Here is a 25842-nt window from a genome sequence, read left to right as displayed (position 1 = left end):
AATCATGACAAGCAAAATAATTCCAAGGCTTTTGAAATGTGACACTACTGCTGATTGCTGAGAATGTAATTACTATAAAGAGTCAACAGTGAGTCTGCACTAAAATACCATTTAGGTGATCTTTCCTTCTTGCAATGCAAAAAGGAGCATAATAAAAATTTAACTTTGCTAAGACTCTGAGAAAATACTCAGGTGACGCAATGACAACAGTAAGAAACCAAATAGCAACAGGACAAATCACAAAAGGACGTTTTTGAGTCCTTAGAAATTTGGGAAATGAAAGCATATGAAAGTAATGAAATTAGGCAGGGTTTGGAAATCCAGTGCTGGTGCGGTCCAGATAAACCAGAGTTCAAGAGCACTACGGTGCCAGCTTTACATGAAATTGCGAAGTAGGTCGATTTTGGCTTCGGCACTGACCAATTGTTTTTCACTCCTACATTTGGTGGGTGGGGACTTAGGGTTGAATTGGGTAAAAGGAGAAGAGTATGGCAATTTCTCAAATTCCTTTAAAATCTTCTGCTTTGGGCACTTTTCCTTAGCCACCACCATTCAACTAAGTATCCATTCCATGTACCTCAACCCAGAAGACTGCCATTAGGTCAACTTTTGCTTCCAAAGACTTTTCGCTGTTCTTCTCAACTAAATACCACTCCCCGCCCCCCTCAACGTTTCTCAGTCTGCAATCTGTCTGATGGGCAATAGGAAAGCATTATAAAGCCTTTGTTTTGGCTTAGCTGCAAGATCCCTTTCTTTCAGTTTCTCTCTGAGTTTTAGACTTGTCATCGGTAAAGTAGAACTAATATACCAATGTCATAGGATTGTGATAAGGATTCACTGGAAATAGAGTTTCTGGCACCCCAGAACTTGGCACAAAATTTGGGCTGGGGTGCCCTTCATCTTCCACATAGTGCTACTAAGAAGGGAATTCTGTACAGTCTGCCAGCTGGTGTGAAGTAGTTATAAATTTCCTCCCTCCCTCCTTCCCTCCTTCCTTCCTTCCTTTTAAAAATCCTAACCCAGCTGAAATACACCACATTGTCATCAGTCACATGTAGTTCACTATAAAATAATCCTCAAAGTTCAGGTAACTAATTTCAAAACCTGGTGGGCATATCTCCCATGCAGATCGAAAAGCCATACAGCTGGTCTGGTACATCTAGGAGATGTACTTCTGCTCTGCAATTCCTAATGTCACTGCTTTTCCGGGAACACTTTTTATTTGAAACCTTCCCCAATACAGATAAAAGTGGGGTTACTTTGACTGCAGAGAGACGGACCAAGGAGAATCTGGAGTCTCTTCTGCTCTACAGTATCCAAGGCCATGTCAAAGAACATACGTAACTTGAAAAAAGTATAAAATCATTTTTGCTTTGTTATACAGCAGAAACTAACACAATACTGTAAAGCAATTATGCTCTAATAAAGATGTTAAAAAAAAAAAAAAAGAATCCACCTGCCAAGGCAGGGGACACGGGTTTGAGCCCTGGTCTAGGAAGATCCCACATGCCTCGGAGCAACGAAGCCCGTGCGCCACAGCTACTGAGCCTGCACTCTAGAGCCTGTGAGCCACAACTACTGAGCATGCGTGCCACGACTACCGTGAAGAGGTGCCACGCGCCTAGAGCTCGTGCTCCGCAACAAGAGAAGCCACCGCAATGAGAAGCTGGCGCACTGCAACAAAGAATAGCCCTGTTCACCGCAACTAGAGAAAGCCCACGAGCAGCAACGAAGACCCAACGCAGCCAAAAATAAAAATAAAAGGTATACCAGACTATGTTAATGTGCATTCAAGACTGAGAAACTGCTAATCTACCGGGTGGTAGAAGTAGAATTGTTTGGGTGGGACTCACTTTAGAGACTTCAGTTTGTAGTTAGAATTCACCAGCAGGCCAAGACAATATAAACATCTATATTATTCTTCAAGGCTGCTGGAGGTGAAGTTTTGTTTGTTTGTTTGTTTGTTTTTGATGTACACAAATAGAGGTAAGCCTCAGGGCAAATCATTACATAAAGATTTTCGTCTTTATCTTAAGAGCAATGCAAATCCATTGGAGGGCTTTAAGCAGGGAGAATGCGATTAGATTGTGTTTTTAAAAAGATCATTCTGATAGGGATAGAGTAGGATAATTAGTTGGTTTAGAAATCCCACTAGGGGATTAAAGACAGAAAGGGAATTTTAAGGGAGTTTGGGGAGACTGTTGTAAACTACTGACCACTCAAGAAAAGAATCTAGTAACCTAGCAACAATCTACACTACCTTGATGAAAGACCAGGTGCCTCTAAGCACCAGGCACACTCAAGCCACAAACCCTGATTGTTAAAACACAATAATCAAGACAGTATGGTACTGGCACAAAAACAGAAATACAGATCAATGGAACAGGATAGAAAGCCCAGAGATAAACCCACGCATATATGGTCACCTTATCTTTGATAAAGGAGGCAAGAATATACAGTGGAGAAAAGACAACCTCTTCAATAAGTGGTGCTGGGAAAACTGGACACCTGCATGTAAAAGAATGAAATTAGAATACTTCCTAATACCATACACAAAAATAAACTCAAAATGGATTAAAGACCTAAATGTAAGGCCAGACACTATCAAACTCTTAGAGGAAAACATAGGCAGAACACTCTATGACATAAATCACAGCAAGATCCTTTTTGACCCACCTCCAAGAGAAATGGAAATAAAAACAAAAATAAACAAATAGGACCTAATGAAACTTCAAAGCTTTTGCACAGCAAAGGAAACCATAAACAAGACGAGAAGACAGCCCTCAGAATGGGAGAAAATATTTGCAAATGAAGCAACTGACAAAGGATTAATCTCCAAAATTTACAAGTAGCTCATGCAGCTCAATAACAAAAAAAAACAAACAGCCCATTCCAAAAATGGGCAGAAGACCTAAATAGACATTTCCCCAAAGAAGATATACAGATTGCCAGCAAACACATGAAAGAATGCTCAACATCATTAATCATTAGAGAAATGCAAATCAAAACTACAATGAGATATCATCTCACACCGATCAGAATGGCCATCATCAAAAAATCAAGAAACAATAAATGCTGGAGAGCATGTGGAGAAAAGGGAACACTCTTGCACTGTTGGTGGGAATGTAAACTGATACAGCCACTATGGAGAACAGCATGGAGGTTCCTTAAAAAACTACAAATAGGGCTTCCCTGGTGGCGCAGTGGTTGAGAGCCCGCCTGCCGATGCAGGGGACGCGGGTTCATGCCCTGGTCCAGGAAGATCCCACATGCCGTTGGAGTGGATGGGCCTGTGAGCCATGGCCGCTGAGCCTGCACGTCCGGAGCCTGTGCTCTGCAACAGGAAAGGTCGCAGCAGTGAGAGGCCCGCGTACCGCAAAAACAAAAACAAAAACAAAAAAACTACAAATAGAACTACCATACGACACAGCAACCCCACTACTGGGCATATACCCTGAGAAAACCCTAATTCAAAAAGAGTCATGTACCAAAATGTTCATAGCAGCTCTATTTACAATAGCCAGGACATGGAAGCAACCTAAGTGTCCATCAACAGATGAATGGATAAAGAAGATATGGCACATATATACAATGGAATATTACTCAGCTATAAAAAGAAACGAGGGCTTCCCTGGTGGTGCAGTGGTTGAGAGTCTGCCTGCCGATGCAGGGGACACGGGCTCGTGCCACAGTCCGGGAAGATCCCACATGCCACAGAGTGGCTGGGCCCGTGAGCCACGGCCGCTGAGCCTGCACGTCCGGAGCCTGTGCTCCGCAACGGAAGAGGCCACAACAGTGAGAGGCCTGCATACTGCCAAAAAAAAAAAAAAAAAAAAAAAAGAAACGAAATTGAGTTATTTGTCGTGAAGTGGATGGACCTAGAGTCTGTCATACAGAGTGACATAAGTCAGAAAGAGAAAAACAAATACCGTATGCTAACACATATATATGGAATCTAAGAAAAAAAAAAAAAGGGTCATGAAGAACCTAGGGGCAAGACGGGAATAAAGACACAGACCTACTAGAGAATGGACTTGTGGATATGGGGAGGGGGAAGGGTAAGCTGTGACAAAGTGAGAGAGTGGCATGGACATATATACACTACCAAATGTAAAACAGATAGCTAGTGGGAAGCGGCCGCATAGCACAGGGAGATCAGCTCGGTGCTTTGTGACCACCTAGAGAGTTGGGATAGGGAGGGTGGGAGGGAGGGAGACGCAAGAGGGAAGAGATATGGGAACATATGTATATGTATAACTGATTCACTTTGTTATAAAGCAGAGACTAACACACCATTGTAAAGCAATTATACTCCAATAAAGATGCTAAAAAAAACAAAAAACATAAAACACAATAGATATGCAGTCTGAATCTTGTTACATGAAGTCAGGGAGTTAATAAATAGTCCTTGAAGAGTAGCATTTCTGCAAGACAGAAATATAGGTGAAAAGGGAAAGAAATAGGTGAAAGGGGACATTATACTAAAACCTGAGATGAATTACCATATATTAGTATATGTCACCACCCTTCTGCTAATATACATATTTAAATAGCATCATGACCATCTCCATTAGACCATACAGGGTCAAAGGAGGAACTAATGATGTAAGCCTTGGTGTCTACACAAAAATGAGGAAGAAGGTGGTCTTCTTCCCTCCCCACTTTTTCTTTGATTATATAAATGTAGCCCTCTTTGTTCTCGGGGCTGTGCTCCCTTGCCTGTCCGCTTGTAGCTCTCACAAGCATCCTATGCTAATAAACTCACTCTTTGCCTATCAAATAATAAAAATGAAAAAATAAAATAAAATCATTTTTGAGGTTTGATCTGGAAATAATCATTCTTTTTTGAAATCTACCTGTCCACTTTTCACAGAAAGAAGACAGAAATCAACACAAAAAGGCAGGATTTCAATAGTAGAGTTTCTAGCTTTATGCAGGGAATTCTCTAGTTTTTATAAAGTTGAGTAAACAAAAACTGGCTCTTTAAAAAAAAACACATGTATTCTGGTTTCTAAAACCTTCCTAGGAAAATAAAGTCTTTGCATGAAAAAAAAAAGCATTATATAACTACAAAACCCATAGATTGTTTATACATTTGATATTTATACCCATTTAGAGTCATATGTACATTAAGATATAGAGTAATTATGAAAAATATTGTTATTCAGAAAACAAGTGTTATACAAAGAGGTTGAGATATTAAAAAAACAGATTTCTTCAATTTCCCCCCAAAAGCCCTGGTTTTTATAAAGGGATACATTATTCTATTATAATTCAAAAATACTTCATAATTTTAGAGAAAAAGCTTAAATATTCCCACATTTACAGCTTTCTAATATACTAATTTATTAGAGAAATTTAGAGCATTTGCTACTTTGGGGATTTAAAATGTTGCAATCACTAACAATGCTGTTTGCCATGATAATAAAATCATGGAAGCAAATCATTTTATAATTTAACAGGTGGCATTTTTGACATTGTTATATATGTCAGTTTATTTTTGATAAGTTTTAACAAATCAACTAAGCACTTTGTGATTTAACATTATATTTACTAATTTTTTTCAAGATAATTATTTTTCAGTCAATTGATTTGTGCTTTGCCCTTCTAACTAGCTTGATACAGCTCCAGACAAAGTGAGAAGAAGATGTCAACAGTGGAGGCTGCTGTGGATTGTGTCAGAAAAAGAACTTGGGCAACTCACCTAGAGAGACTACACTCAGGTTCCCCCATCCCTAAAAATTGATGTAATAACAGTCACTCCTTTTATTTAGCACAGGGGTCCCCAACCCCCGGTCCACGGTCTGTTAGGACCTGGGCCACACCAGCAGGAGGTGAGCTGCGGGCAAGTGAGCGCAAATCTTCTTCTGCTGCTCCCCAGTGCTCGCATTACCCCCTGAGCCATGGACCCCATCGCTCACATTACCACCTGAATCATCGCTCACATTACCACCTGAACCCCCTCCACACCCCGCCCAGTCCGTGGAAAAATTGTCTTTCACGAAATCGGTCCCTGGTGCCAAAAAGGTTGGGGACCAGTGATTTAGCAGACATCATAAAGATAAATAATATAATTAAAGGAACTTGAACATTTGGGAATAAATATATAAATCTGAGGCAGGATTGTTCTCGTTATTATGATCATGATGAACAATGATCATATTCAAAAGCTGAATAATTAATACAAATTACACATACCATTTTTTTTATACTGCATGCAAAGAGAAACTTGGAAAGTGGGGAGGAATCTCACGCTGGGCTGCTGGGAAAGTCTAAGAGCCTAAATCCTGCCAGAGGCACTGCTGGGTGTGCTCACTTGCAACACTCCTGTCTGGCAGCTCCCATGTGAGTGCATCACAGATTTGTCTTTCCCACCAGCCTGTGCTGAACAGTCTCCCCTCCTACTTACAACCAGGCATGTTTCTTGCTCACTTCTGGCAGGAGCAAGAGCCAGAGGCCTGATGGGACAAGCAACTTGTCTTCTCTGATCCAAGAAAATGCCCATAGTTTCAGGAGTTGAATATCGAAATTGAACTCTCCTGTACCACCTTTCCACACAGGGCTAAAACTTGTAGTCTCTGGCTTTGTTATCAGTCAGATGCCAGATAGGAAAGACACTGGGTCACCCCTAAAAAACAAGGCTTTGTTTCTGCATCAGAGTGTGCAGTCAGGTTTTCTACTGTTGTACCATAAAAGTTAGACACACCCCTCTTTAAAATAAAATTTTCATGTAAAGTAGCAGTGTTAGAGCATCTATGTTTCCTTCCCCATAGGGCCTCTGGTCCATTGTCTCTGGCACAATGATGTCTTCCCTGGTGTCCCCTTCCTGACCTTGTTTCTCACTCAATTATTTTCTCCTTCTATAACTCTATACCTATCCTTGGGAACACTTATCTCAGTTATAATTTTTGTTTACCTGCAAGATTATTTGATTAGTATCTGCCTTGCCCAATGGACTTTAAGTTATAACAGATCAAGAACAGTCTTTATTTTTACTAGGGCTGTCATATATAACATGCATGCATAAATAAATAAAATTAAAAAAGATTACAGGACACCGAGTTATATTTGAATTTCACATAAACAATAATTTTTAGTATAAGTATGTTGTTTATCGAACATTCAAGTTTAACTGGGAATCCTGCCTTTTATCTGGCAATGTTTTCTAGTCACAGTTTGACCGTCAATACCTATCATACTGTTAGGAACATCATCAGAGTTCAATTAAAATTTCTTTTTTTTTTACATTTTTATTTATTTATTTATTTTTTACTTTTATTTTTTTGCAGTACACGGGCCTCTCACTGTTGTGGCCTCTCCCGTTGCGGAGCACAGGCTCCGGACATGCAGGCTCAGCGGCCATGGTTCACAGGCCCACCTGCTCCGCGGCATGTGTGATCGATCTTCTTGGACCGGGGCACAAACCCGTGTCCCCTGTATTGGCAGGCGGACTCTCAACCACTGTGCCACCAGGGAAGCCCAATTAAGATCTCTTGAATGGGTGAATGAAAGATTGTAGGAAGGCAGGAAAGTACCATAAAATTTTAGATAGCTGCCAATATATAAGAATGCATTATTTGTATACTTAAGTCCAACCCCTTCCCCCAATTTTTTTTTGAAAAAATTAATTAATTTATTTTTGGCTGCATTGGGTCTTCGTTGCTGAGCACGGGCTTTCTCTAGTTGTGGCGAGTGAGCGTCTCATTGCAGTGGCTTCTCTTGTTGCAGAGCACGGGCTCTAGGTGCACGGGTTTCAGGAGTTGTGGCACGCGGGCTCTAGAGCACAGGCTCAGTAGTTATGGGGCACGGGCTTAGTTGCTCCACGGCATGTGGGATCTTCCTGGACCAGGGCTCAAACCCATGTCCCCTGCATCGGCAGGCGGATTCTTAACCACTGCTCCACCAGGGAAGTCCCCTCCCAACATTTCTTAAAATAAAAATTTAAAAACAAGGAACAATTCATCAAGCTCATATATAAAAGACTTTGACAGAGTTATTGACAAAAATATTACACTAGACTTCTGCCATTAACATAGTTTTGACCCTCCTGGTTCCTACGTATAAGAATTAACAAAAATCATATGCACACCATAGAACTAAAAGCAGAATTTAAGGCAAAATGGTCTTGTAATCTTTTTAAACTTTGATTAAAATATAGCAGATGAAACATAATAGGTAGTTGCAGTGAAATAATTTTCTAGAGATCAAGTGCTGTAGAAGTAGCAAGGGAAACTGGTAAGTAGCCTGGATAAGGTTTTAGGTAAGCTCAGGTATTGTTCTTGCTCATTTTCGTTATAATTGTTTGACATAATTCCTTCCTATAAGTTACAAAGCAGATTATTGTCTTTCACAGCTTTTTATGCTCATCTTTTTTTTCAAGAATTTCAGTACTGGATGCCTACTGTGTGCAAGACAATGTCTATAAGAGATGATAAAAATATGTGTAAACGTATTAAAGACACAAATAAAAAGTACACAAGTGGAAACACATTCATTTTTTTGTAGAAAGAATTTGCTACATCCCCCAAATGTAGAAAGGCAAAGATTGCAAAGCACAGAAAGAATCGATTTAGGGAATTCCCTGGTGGTCCAGTGATTAGGACTCTGCACTCTCACTGCGGACAGGGAGCTAAAATCCCACAAGCCACATGGCATGGCCAAAAGGAAAAAAAAAAAAAAGAATTTATGCCAGGACAAGTTAAGACATACAATATGAAAGAGCTAATTCCCTGTAATACACATGCAGTTTGCCCCTTACTCTCCATGATCTATACAGTAGTATTAGCAATTTCATTTGTTTGAATACTTCATTTTAAATCACTGCAAATAAAATAAATTTTACTACAAGTTTAGTTTAGATCACTACTACTCTGTGTAAGCTTACTTCTACTTTGCTGTTTTCTTAGAAAGAAATGAAGAGATCCAGTGACACTCTCCTCCTTATTACAGTATTTTAGAAAACCACTTTGCGGTAGATTAAAGATGAGCTGCAAATTCTTTGCTATTCCTTCACAAGAGGTGAAGTCTAATTCCCCTGGCTTTGAATCTGGGCTGGCTTTGGTGAAATCTTTCCTCTTGTTCTATATACTTAGGAATAGTGTATGGAAGATTGAAGTGTGTGTGTGTGTGTTTGTTTGTTTTTTGAGTGTTTGGTAGGACTTTAGGAAAAGCCATACCTGGCTCTGTTTTACTTTTGGTTTTGGTTTGTGGGAAGATTTTTTCACTCACAATTCAACCACTTTAATGGTTATAGAACTATGGTGTTTTTCTTTTTGATTTGTTTCCTAGGGATTTGACCATCTTATGTATGTATTCAAATTTATTGGCATAAAGTTGTTCATAATATCCTTATATTAGCTGTTTAACAATTTGCATCTGTCCTGTCTCCCTTATATTTCTAATGTTAATTCTTTAAGCACCCCTATCTCTATCTCCTCACTACCCCCTCCATCTTCCTCTCCTCCTTCTTCATCAACCTTGCCATCATGTTTTCAAAGAAATGGTAATTCATTTTAACTTTGCTGATCCCTTTGTTTTCTATTTTATTTTCCCCATTTCCTAATCTGTTAGTAAGGATGAATGGTAGAAGGTATATCTCATGGTCAGCTAGCAGCATGTCCCACACCCACTTGGAAACTGCACTGATGTTCCCTAGAGAGCTAAGAAAAAGAACAAATTTCATAAAAGTACAACTTCCAAAGGGAAATTCTATGCATTATTTATTTTTAAATGATATATTTTGTAGCAAAGAATTTGACCTTGACAAAAGAGGGGTCTAGCCTTGTCCCTGGCTCCAGGAAGGAAATGTCTAAACTCTAAGGAATATCCCCAGTGATAGGAGTGTCTTTGTTGTTCGTGGCAGGTCTTGTGAATCACATCTTCCAGCTATACTAGAGAAATGGCTCATGGTGGGTCCCTCTGATCATGCCTGAGAGTTTATGCTAATAAGATGACCCATGGTGGGCCTCTTGGACCATGTGTTATCAGCCTGAGCTCTGGAGAGTAGGGGCAAGAGACTGAGAGCACCACAGGGGCCATCAATCAATCAGTCATGCCCAAGTAATAAAACTCTGGTGAAAAGTCTTGACACTGAAGCTCAGATGAGCTCCCTGGGTTGCCAATACTCCACACATACTGTCACACATGGATGCTAGGAGGGTAATGTGTCCTGAGGACAATAGAAATCTTGTGTTTGGATCCCTCCCAGACTTTGCTGTCTCTTCTTTTGGCTGATTTTAATGTGTCATTTCCCTGTAATAAATCATAACTGTGATTATAATGGCTCTCAGAGAGTTCTATGAGTCATTCTAGGAAATTATGGAAACTGAGGTGCTTTTGAGAAACACTAGTTTGGACTACCAAGTCACATTCCATCAGACCAAGGAAAGTACTTTATAGCTCATATGCCCAACAATGGGCAGGGAGGTATTGTCCTCAGAGGAATGGTTTGATAGAGAATTAGAATGGACAATTAGTACATTTGTTGTTTAAAATGGGGGAGATAGGGCTTCCCTGGTGGTGCAGTGGTTGGGAGTCTGCCTGCCGATGCAGGGGATGCGGGTTCGTGCCCCGGTCTGGGAGGATCCCACATGCCGCGGAGCAGCTGGGCCCGTGAGCCATGGCCGCTGAGCCTGCGCGTCTGGAGCCTGTGCTCCACAACGGGAGAAGCCATGGCAGTGAGAGGCCCACGTACTGCAAAAAATAAAAAATAAAAAAAAAATGGGGGAGATAGAAGCAAGAAGGGTTGGTTTATACACCTTCATGTGTGTGTTCTCACATTCAACATGAGGGGTCCAAGGGAGGGTGATGACTAGATAGATTCCTTCACTTTTCCGGGTAATCTGGGGAGAAGGAAACAGGGGAGTATTCTGGTAGGACTATACAATTTTTTCCCACAGAGGGAGGACGGTGGTATGACTATATTATTTTCTTTTTTTCTCATATCACCTCAACCTTTTTTTTTTCTTACTTAATGCAGTGGTCCAAGGACCAGGCTTGCAACTGTTGGTGCCAGAAGCAGGCATGATCCCTAAACAAAAAACTGTAGTTGTATCTTTAAACCTTTATATCAGGATTCCCAAGGGGCTGATGGGTTGTATTGTGCCTTTACCTAATCTGGCATAATTGGGGTTGGTGGAAAATGTAAAATTAGTTGCCTAGTGCTTGAGATAGCCTAATAGTTATGCACTATATAATTCTTCCCAGTGTAATGGGAGTGGACTGAGGGGGAAGCAATCTGGACCTGCTCAGTGGCCAAACATCACATCTTTTCCAAAGGTGGAAAGTTTGGGTAAAGCTAAACAGTTAATAGGGCTAGGGCAGGAATTGTAGCTGAAGGTAAGGGAATGAATAAATGGGTTATGTAATGAGGGAAATCAAATATTACATTACTACTTTGAGGAAGACTCAGAAGAAGAGATGATATTGTCTCTTAACTCAATTTTACCAGATGCTTGAAAGGGTGAAGATCGCTTCTGCTTTTGCAAACTGACATGGTTGTAGGGAAAACTGCAAACCTGAGTGGCATCACTCTAGGAGACATTTTGGTTCTACAATATGATGGTGGACTGGACTAATTGTTGATGACTTACTGGGACTCTAGTAATGTGCCTGTATCTTTTGATCTTATTTTTAAAGTCACATCTACTGCCATACTGTGATAATGGTATAACACAGACACTATTGGTGAGGTTATAATGCTGATATTGGTGGTCAAATTGGGAAAACTAGTTAAAGCCTCCTTAAGATGTAATACTGATGGAAAATAATTGACGTGAGGAAGAAGAACTGGATTTAGTCAATAATCAACTAATTTCCATGCTGAATAACTGCACAAGTTTATCCTAAGCTAGAAACAATGGTAAATCAAGAAACAAGAATGTGAAAATGTTGTAATAACTTTATGGGACAGATTAGTAGGTTTTTTAAAACGTATCTCTACCCCACAGTGGCTCTTCCAAAATTCACAATGATACTGTTGCTGTGTCTATCATATAAAAGCTATACTAAAAGTAGATGCCCAGACAAATATGATTGTTTTGCTGTAAGAGAAACTTGCCCAAAAGCCAGAGGGTAGCCTTTGTAGTAAATCATTTGACCTGTGGCCAAATGAAAGATGTGGTCTTTGTCCATAGCAACTGGGAGGTAACTTCTAAACTCTCTGAATTTCTTGAGTGATAAACGTGTCTTTGTTATTCATGGTGGGCCTCCTGGACCACATCTGATACTTTATGCTAATGAGGTGACTTATGGCGGGCCTCCTGGGCTTCATGGTTTCAGCCTGACCTCTAAGAAGTAGGGGGCTAGAGACTGAGTACAACCACATGGGCTATCAATCAATTATGTCCATGTAATGAAGCCCCAATAAAAACTCTGGACATGAAAGCTCGGATGAGTTTCCCAGGTTGGCAATACTCAGTGTGTAATGTCATACACCGTTGTGGGGAGAGTAATGCATCTTGAGGACAGCAGATGCTTCACTGCAGAACTTTCCCAGCCTCTGCCCTATGCATCTCATCCTTGGCTGATTTTCATTATCCTTTCCCTATAATAAACCATGGCTCTCATGTACACATGTACAATAGCTCTCAGTGAGTCCTGTGAGTCCTTCTAGTGAATTATCAAAACTGAGGGTGGTTTGGGGACTCCCCCCTCCCCCACCCAACTTGTACTTGGTGTCAGAAGTCTTGGGAAAACTTGATAGCCCAGAGGACTGTGCCCTCAAACCTCACATTTTAGGGAATTTTGGAAATTATATCTGTATTTAAAATAGAGAAAAATGGACCAAAAATAAAATCTGTCCACATGAATGTCATTTAAAAATAATTGTAATGATTGCAGGAAGCCAAGGCACATCAAATTATTTTTTATAAATACTACAAAAGAAGTAAGTCACACCAGATATTTAAAAAAGAATAAGGTTTCTATTAAGCAGCAAAGTTGGGCAATGACTTCACTCCTCTATTTAAAGGAATTTACATGGCTTAACAGACCCCATGAGACTGGGCTCCCACTTCTGCCTCACCTGCAGAAGTTTGACACCTTAGCCTTGCTGGCCTTATTCAATTCCCCAAAAATGTCATACTCTTGCAAAATATAGGGCATGGATTCTCCTCTGCCTGGAATGCTTTCCATCAAAATTTTACCTGATTTATTAGTGTTTATCCTTCAGATCTCAGCTCAATTCTCATTTTCCAAAGAAAGCTTTCCCTGATTGCCACAGAGTACTCTTACTCACACCTGTGTAGGACTATGTACTTCTCCTTTATAAAACTTATGACAGCTGTGATAATTTATGTCTGTATCCCTTACTAGATTGTAAGCTCCATGACAACAGGATTACCTACTTTTCTCCCTTGTACTGAGTGGTTACTATGAGCCAGGTACTGTGAAGCACAGTTATTATTTCACTTAATTCATACAATTCTGTGAGCCAGATGTTGTCCCCATTCTTGTCCCCATTTATAGAAAAGAAACATTTGATGTGAAGATATACATGAATATGGAGAGTGTTACACACTAAAATATGGGGACTACCAGGATTGAAATCCATGAATTTTGACACCTATATGTTAAAACCACCATACTATAGTACATGTTCAAAAGTACTTGTTGAAGAAACAAACAAAAATTAATAAAGTATGTGGTTAATAGAATGTTAATAGAATGCTATGCTTTACAAATACTACCACTTCTAAAAATTTAGATGATAGTCTCTCAGACCATAATTGTATTTTATCTCTCTTATAATCAAGAATATATTCCAGAATCCTACTGAGCTATATAGAGATATTAGTAAGGGACTCACTTATTCCCAGTAAAAGTATTAGGAATACATTAGATTGAAGCATATGAAAAATTGCAATTTAGAAGCGAAAAACAATTTAATATCAGTAATTTTATATAGTTTAACCTATAAAAACTGTTTCTTTTTTTTTTTTTGGTTAATAGAAATCCAAATAATCACCTTTTTTTCTAAATTCAATTAACATATGAATATGAGGCTGGCCCGGACCTCTACAAAGTGAAATAAGATGATAAAGTTTATGTCATCAGGAAATTTATTGCCAGATTAAAATACAAAGAAAACCCACCAGAGAAATCTCGCAGACAAAATGTCTGAAAAGAAACCACTTCCCTTTGCTCCATTGTGCTTGTTGAGAAAAATGATATATTGTTATTGGACACAGTTGAAGAAATTTTACCAAAGGATGTTTAGACCTTGATGTCACTCATTTTTCTGTATGCATATATCAGTGATGAAAAATAGCAAAAAACAAAAACCAGAAAACCAGCAATAACAAAAACCCCAAATACACAGTCACTTTTAAATTTCCAAACAATCAAACGTATCCCAAAGACCTATTATTTGTAAATGTCAGTGGTACACCTTTGACTAAAAAGCAGAAGCAAAACAAACCAAGCCAAAAACCAAGATGCGTATCTGTATTACACAAACAGTCCACCTACATTTAAAAATTAAGGTTTCTTTTGTGGTTTACACCAGATTCTTTGCTGCAGTAATTTCACTTCAAAACCAAACCAAACCAAACCGAAGTGGAGCATATTGTCACAATCATTATTTCCTCTGAAATAACCTCTGGCTTCAAAGTTTTCAGCACTTCACCTTTCTTGAGAACCAGGATTCTAACATGGTCACTTAGCAGGACCTCTCTCATGCTGTTTCTGGAATATGAAATTGACTTGGTCATCTGGTAAGACATTATTATTTTCTTTGTTTTGTGGAATACTATGAAGTTTTATCCTAATCATGAAGATACCTTTAGAGGGGTTAAAGCATTCGATATTTCCTTCCTTGCTTTCAAATAATTGAAATGACCAGAGCTGGTAGCCATAGTGTTAGAAGACCTTTCTCATCCTGATGCTCTTTTGAAAATTCTTCAGGAGTTTGTTCCTAACCTCCTGGGTGTAGTTAACAGCTCATGTCTAGGGACCATATGATACCCACTCTCCTTTTAAATTGTCTAGAAAGATCATGGATTTGGAAGTGAGATAGATTAGCATGACTTCACAGATAATATGAGTTATTTAAAGAAGTAATTGTGAGGATTAAATAAAAGTGCTTCTCTAAATCTTAAATGCAAAGTTTTGAGGCCCACATTAGACATTAAATAAGCATTCATTTCTGTCCTCTTCTTCCTTCAGTGTATTCTGTCATCCATGATGGTCCATTGATGGCTCTAATTGCCTGCTGTGTGGAGTAAACATTGTTTCTTCTCTCATGTCTTACATCCAGGATTCTGCATTCTATCTTTTCCCATAGTCATAACAAAAGTTCCCTGGCCTTTCCTTAACTTTTTGTTCCTTGGGAAATCTTCTGGAAATTTCAAGTTTAGTCTCAATTTTTTGGTTTCAAGTGGCACCATTCTTAACTATTGGCATAATTTCTTAGCCTAGGGTTTCTTTAAAAGCTAGTTGTCTAGACCTTGATTTTCTTCTGTTTTGTCAAGAAACTCCCTCAATTTTATTTATAGCTGAGTTTTCTGAGAAATGTGAAAATAACCCAAGAGAATGTGGAAATTACCCAAGAAAATAGACTTGTGAAACTCTATTAAATTGTACCTTAGAGCCTTCATGAAGCAAGCCCAATCACTGGTCCTACAATAAACTACATCTTAGAGTGATATTATACATGTCTTCTGGGTAGTCCTTGGAAGATACTGGTTATAGGTGACTGGTTCTCCCTCTACTACTCACTTTTATACATCAAAGAAGTCTAGCAACAGCCTCAAATTTTCTTCGTTGCCTTCTTATTAAATATTTTATACAGACTTACAGTGATTAGGCAATTTGTCTGAGGTCACACAGCTAGTAAGTATTCACTCAGGATTTAAAACCAGATGCTACTAACTAAAAAAGAAAAAAAAGAAGTGCTCTTAATCACTTATACTGCCAAAGATTTTAAATTATTAATTTTAGCTATATCTGATATCTTTTTGGTCAAAACGACCTCTCCTAAAGCTATTATAGAATAAACTGAATGAAAGGAAAAAAGTAGACTGCTCAAATTTTAGAGAATTAGTTTGGTCAATAATAGAGCCATTTCCAATAGTAAACTCTACTTTTATTATATTTCACCATGTTATGATAAAAATGGCTTTTTTCTTTTTGTAGAAATATTTTCATGTAGCATGGTAAGATAGTCTAAAACACCATATAACAATTCTCCTATTAATTTAAAGTCTTTCTCCAGAGATGTTATTACAACTGGAATAACAAGGATTTGCGTTTTTTTTTTTGTATCCTCTCACAGTTCTGGAGTCTGGAAGTCTGAAATGTCTAGGGCTATACTTTCTCTGGGAGCTTAAAGGGACAATTTGTCTCTTTTCTCTTCCAGTTTCTATTAGCTATCCCAGCATTCCTGGGCTGTGGCCATATCATTCCATCTCTGAATCTGTCTTTACATTGCATTCTCTACTCTGTGTTGGTATCTTCTCCTCTTCTGTCTGTCTCAAATACCTCTCTGACTTTCCCTGAAAAGGAAACTTCTCACTGGATTTAGGGCCCACCAAGATAATTCAGGATTATCTCCTCATTTCAAGATCCTTAATTTAATCACATCTGACAAGGCTCATTTTTCAAATACGGTAACATTCGTAGTTTCCAGGGACTTTATGTAAATATCTTTTTTTTTTGAGGTGGAGAGGGTCATTTTTCAGACTACCACAGTCCGCCCTCTGGCCCCAAAGGCTCACATTCATCCCACGTGGACATATTTACCCCATCCCAGCATCCCCCAAGTTCTCAGCCTATTAGCATCAGCTCAAGGCTAAAATCTCGTCTAAATCTCATGAGCCCTCAAATCCCAGATATCATCATCTAAATCATATATGAATGTGACTCTGTGTATGAGCCATCATGGAGCAAAACCTCTTTCCATCTCTGGACCTATCAAACTGTAAAGTAAATTTTCTGCTTCCAAAATTCAATGGTGAAACAGGTATAGAAGTAAAATGAAGACACAAATTCTGCAGATGAATAAAATTTGTCTCTTGGCCGGATTAAAGTCTTGGGCTACCTGGTTGTAGACCTCTGCTGGAGGAGGATGGTAGAGTTCCTCTAGGGAGAAATTTGTACATTTGGTGGTGAGAGGAGCGGAGATCTTAATAAGACATGTTGTTATGTAAGGGAAGTCTTGAGAGCCTGTTTGATTGAGAAATTTTTTTTTAATTTAATTTTATTTATTTTTTTATATAGCAGGTTCTTATTAGTTATCCATTTTCTTTTTTTTTTTTGCGGTACGTGGGCCTCTCACTGTTGTGGCCTCTCCCGTTGTGGAGCACAGGCTCCGGACGCGCAGGCTCAGCGGCCATGGCTCACGGGCCCAGCCGCTCCGCGGCCTGTGGGATCTTCCCGGACCCGTGTCCCCCGCATCGGCAGGCAGACTCCCAACCACTGCGCCACCAGGGAAGCCCTAGTTATCCATTTTGACTGGGAAATTTTTGATGCAAAAAGAGGGAGGAGTTTCTTTGAATAACAAAGTAACAAGAATCCCAAAGATTTTGAATTCTTGGATACAGTGGGAAAAGGGCTAGAAGGGCTAAGGGTTTCCCAAACAAGTGTTGGAAAGCTAGAAGGAGAGCAACTATGGAACTACAGATAGGTACAGAAAGCATCTATTACACACAACAATCATATGAGATGTTTTGCATAATGAAAGAGAATGGTCAGGACCAATGCTGGCGGTGGAGTGAAGAGAAAGTACAATATTTAGAAGACAAGATGGTACGGAAGGTTGATAATTGAATCAGTAACAGAAATGTTTATTCAGAGACATGAGATGAATCTCAACAGTGCATGTCCATCCCTCACACATCCCTGGGATCCTTGGAAAGTTAAAAGAGGTTACTGGACTTCCAGTAGTTACATGGCACAAGACACATTATGTAACTTAAATGTATCATGAAAGAAACACTAGAAAAAATATTATTGTGTTTTCTACCTAAATGGGAAGGAAATCCAAAAAAGGGCAGATATATGTATACATAGAGCTGATTCACTTTGCTGTACAGCAGAAACTAACACAACATTGTAAAGCAAATATACTCCAATAAAAATTAATTTAAAAAAAGAAAGAAAAAATATTATTGTGTTTTTTCTTTCTGAAATGTGCTTTTCTCAGACCAGCTTAAGAGAAGAGTCATATTAGGATTGTTACAGAAAGATTGCAGTGAAAAAGCAAGGGTTAATATTCAACATCTGGCATTTAAAATAGGATTTTGAAACATCGCAAAAGGGAGGTTTTTCAAGAGGAAGTAATTTCCAAATTCCTTTAGTTCATATATAACAACATTAAAGACCATGTGCAATAATCAAGTCGTAGATCTTCTCCCTTAACACCGAGAAAATACCCGTGTGTGTTATTAAAGTTTAGCCGAGAGGCTGATGTCCAAAAGAAAGAGACTACGTCTTCACTGATGTAACAAAAGTCCAGAGATTTTGTGAGAAGAAGAAAGCAGAGAAGGACCCAATATTTAGCTTTCTGGACCACTCCATGTTCTCTTGTGTTATGGGCAGAACCCCTAGGGGGTAGAAATTGTCTGGGGAGCTTGTCAGGGCTGAGTCATTTTAGGAGGAACCTCATGACACTGGTCCAAATGGGAGTCATAGCCAGGCGGATCTCAGGAGTTTCTGTAATGCCTGTGAAAGCCAAAGTAGGGCAGGATCCAAATAGAGGAGAGAACATGAGGCCCTGAAATGATTCAGAGAGAGCCGATTATGGGTTGCCCAGTTGTTACTGCCAGCACAACTGCAAGCTGCAGAAGAGTGCCACTGACTTTGAGAACAAAAGATGGACACAGGGCTGAAATGATATCACTCTCCAACATCACAAACCTAAATTGACCATCCTCCCTTGTTTTCTCAGGATGACTCAGGATGTCTGTTGTCTGGGCACACTTTAATTTGGTGGTTACACTACCTAAGTCTTTCTCCTTTTACACACCTAGATATAGTCTTGGAGAGAAGCAAGTAGGAGCAGTATGGTAGAAATCTGAGAATTTCTACCAGAAGAATCTGAAAATTATATGAAAGGACTCTTTGAATTGCTGTATAGGATCAAAGTGAACAGAATGTATAGAAATAACAAACAATTGTTGTATATCTATATCTATCTATCCATCTGTTGAAATGTATAGAACACAGCAAGTATGGCACAGAGAACAATTTCATTTTTCCTGAAGCATTTGAAAGTAAGTGGCCAACCTGATGGTCCCATCACCCCTAATACTTCAGCATTTCCTATAAACCAGGACATTTTTCAACATAACTACAAGATTAAAACCAGGAAATATTTTTTGACATATTATTACATCTAATTAGATTCCATTCAAGTATTGTCAATTGTTCTAATAGTTCTAATACACCCTAAGATTCTTGAGTCTAATCTAATCCTCACACCCATTCAAATTTCCAAATTGTCTCAATAATGCCTTTACAGAAAATATACCCAGTTCAGTGTCTTTCAAATAGTTCCTTGGTCTCTCTTTGTCTTTCGATGCACTTTTGAAGACTACAGGATTTTTAAAAAATAGAATACCTCTCTATTTGGGTTTGTCTGATAGTTTCCCATGATTGGATCTGATTATGTATTTTTGGTAGGAACATCACTGAAATAATATTGTGTTCTCATTGCCTCCTTTGATATTAGTTAGTATTTACTAGGATTTTGTATGAATGAAATTATGTATTCTTTCTTTGCCTGGCTTCTTTCACTCACCATAATAATTTTGAGATTTATCCATTTTGTTGCATATATCAGTAATCCATTACTTTATTAGCAGGGAGTACCAAATTATTTGAAGGAATGGTACAAGTAGAAGAAATTAAGCAGATATTTTGTTAATTCGTTACTTTTTATTATTGAACAGTGCTCCATTATATGGCTATACCCAATTTGTCTATCCATTCACCTCCTGATGGATACTTGAGTTGTTCCCAGTTTTAGGCAATTACCAATAAAGCTGCTGTGAAAATCTGTATTCAGGTCTTTGGATGGATATATGCTTTTATTTTGGGGGAGTAAATACCTAGGAGTGGGATGGCTGGATCCCATTAACTTTAAAAAATATACCAAACGCATTTCCAAAGTAACTGTACCAATCTGCGTTTCCACCAGAAGTGTATAAAAGTTCTGGTTGCTTCTGAAACTCACTGATACTTGAGTATGGTCAGTATTTAAAAAAAAAAAAAAAATTTAAAATTTTAGCTATTCTATTGAGTGTGTAGTGTTATCTTGTAGTAGTTTTTATTTATGGTTTTCATTCACCATCCATCTTCATTGGTGAAATGTCTGTCCACAATTTTTTCCCATTTGGGTTGTCTTATTATTATGTTGTTGTAGGAGTGCTTTATATATTCTAGATAAAAGTTCTATTCAAAACATTGAAGAAAATTTTTTATGAAGTCCAACTTTTTCAAAAATTTTAAATGATTACTGTGCTTTGCTTTGTATTTTTAAAAATCTTCACTAAACTGAAGTTCACTGACAGTTTATCTTATATTTTCTTCTAGAAGTTTGATAGGTTTTGCTCCTACATTTAAGTCTATGTACATTTGCATTATTTTCTTTTTAATACAGTGTGTGAAGTAAGGGTTGAGGTTCTTTTTTTCTTTTTCTTTTCCTTTTTTGCATATATAAAATTGTTCTGGCATCTTGATTGAGAAGGTTATACTTTCCACACTGAATGATCTTGTGTCATTGTCTAAAAACAATCCACCATGTGTATGTATTTCTGGACTCTTTATTTGTTTCACTGGCCAAAAGCACAACTTTTCCTTAGCTTGGTCAATAAATACCATTCAAGGTTCCTATTGTGCTCTTTTGACATATCTTCATTATTCTTTGAGCACTTCCTTACTTTCTGGACCAAAAGGATAGTCTACATATATCTTTTATTGCCCTGGCTCAGACCAAAAATTAGTCCTTTCTCCAACAAGCCTATTTCCTGTTAGAGGAGAATGGTATTTAGATCTGCATGTGAGGTGTGCTCATGACTATTAGTGTGTCACTACTCCCAGACCTCTCAGTGGACAGAACTAGAGTATATATGTGTGTATATGTATTTACACACATATATACATGTGCTTAAAATACCTATATACGTGATACACACGTTTATATCTATACTTATTCTTGTCTTTCTTTACATATTGAAAACCATTATTTCATATTGATATCACTAATTCCCATACCAGGTTAATTCTACTTTTTCCCTGTCTGTATTTAAACTGCCTTCTGTGACAATGAGGAAGCTGACTCCTATTATCTTAAATATATTAATTAGTTGATCAGTCTCCCTTTATATCATCAATCTTCCAGCACCACTGCCTTCTTTTCTTCTGTACAAATACCCTCTTCACCTTGTTAGACCTTTCATGCCAGACTGTCTCCTATGTGGAACACTGTTTTACTTTCTTGAGTTATGATACCTTATGCTTGGCTCTTCTCAGGGAAAGGTGCCCTCCTTACCCTGCTTGGGCTTAGGTACCCCAAACCAGAACACTCCTTTTTGGGGCACTCCTCATCCCCACCCATGGCACCTGTGAAGACACTTATCAGCTATATCTAATAGCTTTAGGATTAAGTTGCTTTAAAAAGAAAGAAGAGAAGAAGAAAATGAGGAAGAGGAAGAAAAGGAAGAAGAAAAAATAATTACATTTGTCTTTAGGTGAGTAATAGTGCAACCCTAAAGAGTCTCCTCAGGACATGGGAGGCTTCAGAGACATATAAATTACAGATAAATAACTCATTGATCACTGGTAATATTATTTATATTGTACCTTTAAATTAAATTGAAGCTTTCTTCTAAGGAAGTCAAAGAAATTACAGCTGTCATCTCACAAATCTTCCTTCCTCTGCTGCTGGGGAAAGAGAAATGATGCACTCAGCATTGTGATATTTTTAAAATTCCAAATCAAGATTAAGGGTTAAAAAAAAAAGATTAAAGATAGAGAAAATTTAGGAGGCGTGAGGTCTGATATTCAATTTTAAGTGTTTTTTCCCTAGATCGTTAGCAAAATCTAGCATTTTAAGATATTTTGCTTGATGAGAAAGAATGATTTGCTTCAATACTTGGGTCAAGGGGCATAGAGAAGGTTAGTAGTTAAACAGGACATAGTAGTGAGAAATGGTTGATAACAAGTAGCAGGAATCTGAATGCTGATGAATCCATATAAAGAGTCAGTAGAAGAAGATACCTGAGGTCAGAAATGATCTAGGGATTTAATGTTAACATAAGCTCTATTCAAGCTAAATTCTACTCTTTATTGTGGTGTATATGTGTAAGTTCTAAAATGCTTCTAAGATCCAGGACTGAGCAAACAAAAGCAGGAAAACTTTTTGAAAATTTTAAATTATGTGAGATTTTATTTTTACCATTTTAATATTCATGGTTTCATAAACACAATGAAAAGTATACTTAAAGTATTTTAACAATTTCCAGAAGTCCTGGGCAGTAATTTCAGTTATTTTGGCATCCAGAATATGACTTCCGTTTGCAAAAATAGTCATCAATTCTTAAAGCCAAAAGCTACAGAACTCCCAAAGAATACCACTACGTATGTAAATTGAGGCATCAAGTGCAAATAAATACAGATATTAAATGGGAATTGTCACATTCCAATAGGCACGTCAATACTCAAAAAACTTTATGTCCTATTTTAACTAAAATTCCCAAGCACGAAGACCTCCTAAATTTCACAAAGGCAGACTACACGGAACATAAATTTTTCTTTAAAAATAACTTTGACTCTGAAAAGTAAAATGTGTATAAAATTCTTAATAATAAAGGTGTACATACTCAAGACTCAGAAGCGTTACAGACTCTTCGTAGGTATATTTACTCATGCATTTATTCATTCATTTATTTTACAAATAACATGTAGGCCATGTGAATTAATTCTCACAATTAACTCAAATTTTCAAATAAATTTTTACTATATTTAACTGTAAAATCTGTATTTAAACTGTCCTCTGAGAGTTTAATATGGTCAGTCCACAGATTTGTCACAATGTAATATTAAAAACCACAGAAAGAAAAGAACCTGCAAGAAACAAAAACCATCAAAAGAATATTTTGTGGGTTTAAATCAGATGAAAGAACTGTCATCACATTCTTTAGATATGAATATTAAAATCCATTAATTCCAAAGCACTAGATTATCTCATTGTTTACTCTCCTTGAACTCCAATTTTCTTAAGTTAAAAAAAGGAAAATAATATACTGCTGGAGGAACCTTTTCTTATGTTAAAGAATTTAGCACAGTGCCCAGCATGTGATAGGTACACAAAACATTAATTCTTCTCATCCTCTTTCTATTTTTTTTAATTGAAGTATAGGGGACTTACAATGTTATATTAGTTTCAGGTGATAGTGATTTGATATTTTTAATGATTATACTTCATTTAAAGTTATTAGAAAATATTGGCTATATTCCCTGTGCTGTACAATCTTTTCTTGTATCTTATTTATTTTATACCTAGTAGTTTGTACCTCTTAATCCTCTTCCTCTATTTTGCCCCTCTCCCCATTTTGTTCTCTGTATTAGTGAGTTTGTTTCTGTTTTATTATATTCATTCATTTGAGGAACCTCTGTACTGCTTTTCAAGATAGCTGCACCAATTTACATTCCCACCATCAGTGTAGTAGAGTTCTCTTTCTCCAAATCCTTGCCAACACTTGTTATTTCCTGTCTTTTTGACTATAGCCATTCTGAGAGATATGAAGTGGTATCTCACTGTGGTTTTGATTTGCATTTCCTGATGATTACTGATGTCAAGCATCTTTTCATGTGGCTGTTGGCCATCTGTATGTCTTCTCTAGAAAAATGTCTATTCAGATCCTCTGCCCATTTTTTAATGGAGTTTTGTTTTTGATATTGAGTTGTATGAGCTCTTTATATATTTTAGATATTAACCACTTATCAGACACATAATTTGCAAATATTTCTCTCATTCAGTAGGTTGTCTTTTTATTTTGTTGATGGTTTCCTTGAAGTGCAAAAGCGGTTTGAGTTTAATTAGTTCCCATTCATTTATTTTTGCTTTTGTTTCCCTTGCTTGAGGAGACATATGCGAAAAGATATTGCTAAGACCTATGTCAAAGAGTGTACCACCTAAGTTTTCTCCTAGAATTTTTATGGTTTCTGGCCTTACATTTAGGTCTTTAATCTATTTTGCATTTACTTTTGTATATCATGTGAGAAAATGTTCTGATTTCATTCTTTTACATGTAGCTGTCCAGTTTTCCCAGCACCAGTTATTGGAGAGCTCACTCTCTTTTGTTTACTCCTGAAAGCAACACTGAAAATGAGACATTAGGACATCCACTTGACAGATCAAGAAACTGAGGCTCAGGGTTTAAGTGATATGCTTATGGCCAGGCAGGTAGGAAAACTTGAAACCAAGCTTAAAACTACATACTCCTGATACACAATTAAAATCTTCTTCTTCTTTTTTTTTTTTTTTTTTTTTTCTGTTTTTGGCTACACCGTGTGGCATGCGGGATCTTAGTTCCCTGACCAGGGATCAAATCCATGCCCCCCGCAGAGGAAGCGTGGAGTCCTAACCACTGGAATGCCAGGGAAGTCCCCAAAATCTTCTTCCTTTATGTAGTGCTGTATAGGTATTTACTATAAATGGAAAAATTACCCTTTAATGATTATAAAATTGACATGAATTCTACATTAATTTTATAAGGGACCACATGTATAAAATTTAGAGCAGTTGCAAATCCAATATGGAAAAAATGCAATTCTGCTATCTATAACTGTATACTCTGATGTCATATCATACATGCATTTATATTACATGAATTCAAATGTTTATGCTCATTGAAAAAAAGACATAGAAGTAATTTAAATACTCTGGGTACATCTGCCAGCCAGAGAAAATAATGGCATATGTCCTTGAAGTAAACATGAGATTGGAGTCCTGAATCTCTTGCTCCCTTAATCATTTCAGCTCCCTCACACCTTTCAGAGTGTGAGCTTCTCATTTTACAAAGAATGATTCCAGTCAAAGATATATACTTTTCATGCAGTGGGATTCCTACATGCAAGCCAACATTTCAATTGATCCTGATAAAAGAAATTGTGCATACTTAGGCACTGAAATATAAAGTATATATGTATTACAAGTAATAGTATACTTTTTAAACAGAACTTTATTCTGGAAAATATCATATTGTATAGACACTATTGTGTTAAGAACGCTCCAGGTACCCATCACGAAACTTCAGTCGTTAGCAACTCATAAATAACCGTATTTCATCTACTTTATCACACCTCTGATTTTTCTCTTCACTGGATTATTTTGAGGCAAATCACAGATACCATATCATTTTATTCATAAATGACTACAGACTATACCTTTTTTCAGACTATACCTTTCAAAAATATTAAAAATTATATATAATGGACTTACTAGATGATTTGAAGGGCTTTTCTAGGATAATTTTCTACTTCCATGTGATATAATGTGCTTTACATTTAATATCTCATTTAATATGATAAAACCCCAGTGAAGCAGTTAATAATATTCACTTCAGAGAACAGAAAACTGAGAGGTTAAAAAGAAAAAAAAAATCCTTGCTTAAGGTCACCAAACTGGTAATTGACAGGATTAAAACTCCTGTCTTTAGATCAGTAGCTCTTAACCACTAACATATATAGCTATGAACATTTTAATCCATATTATCTTTTCATTCAATTTTCCCAATAGCCAAAAAGGTCTTCAAAGCCTTAAATTGAACACTTATACCAACAACAAAGATTACAATCTGTCTACTAAATCTGGTGCCATATATAGAAGATTGCAATAGT

General features: G+C 37.6%; 1 long non-coding RNA gene across 2 annotated transcripts in view; it reads right to left on the bottom strand.

Moving 5' to 3' along the window:
- Positions 1-21817: 21817 nt before the first annotated feature.
- The window catches only part of LOC116753270, a 59626-nt gene continuing 55601 nt past the window's right edge, over positions 21818-25842 (bottom strand). For both annotated transcript variants that reach the window (XR_004349728.1, XR_004349729.1), the window contains exon 3: positions 21818-21879. This is a non-coding gene — a long non-coding RNA (uncharacterized LOC116753270). The remainder of the gene's footprint in view (positions 21880-25842) is intronic.

The sequence above is a fragment of the Phocoena sinus genome, chromosome 4 (assembly GCF_008692025.1).
Source record: "Phocoena sinus isolate mPhoSin1 chromosome 4, mPhoSin1.pri, whole genome shotgun sequence".
Classification (NCBI taxonomy): domain Eukaryota; kingdom Metazoa; phylum Chordata; class Mammalia; order Artiodactyla; family Phocoenidae; genus Phocoena; species Phocoena sinus.
The sequence above is the reverse complement of the archived record's forward strand: the minus strand, read 5'-3'. Positions and strand labels throughout refer to the sequence as shown.